Below are 2,909 nucleotides of genomic sequence, written 5' to 3'. Positions count from 1 at the left end.
TATATATATACATTTATATATATATAGGCGCGTCTATTTTTCTAGTTTCTTCCCCGAGTACACGGTCTCTCACGGCCGTAAAACATGATTTTCATTTTTACTTGCGAATTATTGTATTAATCGCAAAGCCCTGCATTGCGTTTCTTTTCTAAAACGAATGTATTTGATCGAATAACTCATACGATTTTTTTTTGAGACCATTGAATATTGAGTGAGACGGAACAAGCTTCCATGACCAAAAGGTGAGCGAAAAAGTCCATCGAATGAAAAAGAAGGACTTCCAAAGCGACGTTTTGCGCCCATATTCCAATGTTTTCTTTTATCTCAACGAGCCGTGAATAAATAACGACTACCTTTGGTTCAGCACGATCCTTTATTCTAAGCAACGATATTTATTTAGTAGTGTTTACCAAAGATGAAGAATTTCACATTGTAAAGAGAGTATTGAGATTTATGTAAGATATTTGGTTGTCTTCTTTTTTTTTTACTTTTACTGTTCCCGACAAAAACGATAATAATTATCGTCATGTACGGAAGCGACGCAATCGGGAACGGTACTTGAGTTCGAGAAAAACGTTCGAGTGTATATGGCACATGAATTCGGAAATCGTTTTTCCCGCTCGATTCGAAGCAAAATTTTTGCACATCAAGTAATTTTGTGCGTATATAAACAGCGCACGTAACGCATGACAATTAATTAGATTTCTTGAAAGTCTCGCTCGTTCGCAAAGTGTTAATGTGTTAAGTTTTACATCACAATAACAATTATTATTGCAGCCATTGTCGTATAATGCGTATGAAAGACTGAATGAGAAAGCGAGCGAGAGAGCGGGAGAGAAAGGTGGAAAAAAAGAAAGCGTGAAAGAGTGAATGAAAGAGTGTCAGTTCGCGTACGAGGGAGCGTAAGAGAAGATAATCAGTTTAATCTCGCTAAGGAAAAAAAAAGTATTATCTCGTCAACTTTGTACCATAGTGTTATTCTCGCCTGTCCGAGCGTTTGAGCCTCTTGCCTGACGCATTATTACTTTTGTATAGAAATACCCTCCTTCTTCTTCTCTATCATTTCTTTTTATACTTTCCCTTCTTCCGTATCACGGAAAACCACAACTGTACTGCGTTCGCGGGAAACCGCTCCTTTAGAAGACACTTTCTTTGACTCGTCAAGTATTTACATCTGATAAAATTAATATATTAATACTATCCTCCTTTCTTCTTGGATGATGTAATCGATGAATATCTATTTAAAAAATCACTTAAATAGCGTGTACATTATTAAGTTTTGGTATATTCGTTTCTGCAATAGACCACCTGTATTTAAGCATATAGTGACTATTACACTACATGAACAAATAAATACGATTAGACATATAAACGACCCTATTGTTCCCTGGTTTATCCAATTCCAATTTAAGTGTCATAAATGATTCAAAAGCGACAAATTCATTTCAGTGTTATGTCAATCAGTATTGAAAAAACAGAGTTGCATTTATTATATATCATTTTTTCTGTTTATAAATAAAACTAAATGAGTATTCGAAAACTTTTTCCTAATTACAATTTGTAAAAATATTAGACGAATTTTGAGTAGATATTATTTAATATAATAATAGATCTTTATTCACATTAGTAATTTTTCTGAAATAAAGACTTAAAATATCACAATACTTATATATTTGTATTGCAATCTGTCGTGAATAATATACTATAATCTGCAATAAATATTAATACATTGATTAGCATTTCGTACCAATTTAAATATTATTAAATAATAAAATAATAAATTAAATAATAAACAATATTTAAACAATCACATAATTGAGTCAAAAAAGTTAAAAGATTATAATATATTTATTTTGTAATTTTATTTGATACGTTCCGACTTCATGGACTTTTCATCAGTTAAAAATAATACATAATACGAGCACACATACACACATAAACTTATGCTATTTATTATAAGCTAAATGGAATTATTGCAAATATACATAGTGTAAACATATTAGATGTACAACTTAATTCTTGGCCTTTTTAACATATGTTGTCATTTTTTAAATATGTTGTTTATTTACATAAAACGAATAATCTTTCGATCTTCTTGAGTCTGATTTTCTTCTGAACGCTGTTCCAATTCTTCGTCTTCAATTTTTTGCTATCCCGAAACTTTTGAAAATACTTTTTACATATAATATAAGACAGCATTTTCACTTTAGACAAATCATTTCCTTAGCCTCGCTGATTTCTTCAGTTGAAATGCGAAAAGAAGATCCCTTAAGTGCTGCTTTTTGAACAATACCGCTTTCACGACTGTTTTGAGATTATATTGGCAGCACCGTCAATTATTATATCTCGAAGTTAAAAGATGGCACATTAAAACAATTATATGACTATACGATAGAAAAAAATTAAAATTTTAATAAGTGTTGTAGCTGATTAAATGTAGGACGATAATTAAGTTGTACCTAATATCAGTTTGACAATGATAGGCCAAATTAGATAACATTTTCTTGTTTCTTTTCCTTCAAATATAATGATTTTGGTTAACGTATTGAAGGAAAAAAAATATTGGTTTAATTAACCTCTTATTGTCACTCTATTCTTAGATAGTTACAGTATATATATTTGCGATAACTATACAGTGTATATATATGCATGTGTGTACACAAGAATTTTACTGGATCATATTTTTGAAAACATAGGAAGTAATAGCAATAAAAGCCGGTCAAAGCTACATTTTTTAATGCTTAAATTTAATCTAAATTACTATATACTACAATATATACTATATACTACAATATATATATATACATATGCATATATTTATAGTCATTAATTGTGCGCCGAATTCGTTTTTTCGAACTTATAAATTAACAATTAAATTACTGTAGTAATATTACGAATTAAATTGACAA

Source organism: Atta colombica, unplaced genomic scaffold, assembly GCF_001594045.1.
Source record: "Atta colombica isolate Treedump-2 unplaced genomic scaffold, Acol1.0 scaffold1, whole genome shotgun sequence".
NCBI classification, from domain to species: domain Eukaryota; kingdom Metazoa; phylum Arthropoda; class Insecta; order Hymenoptera; family Formicidae; genus Atta; species Atta colombica.
This window is presented reverse-complemented; position numbering follows the sequence as displayed.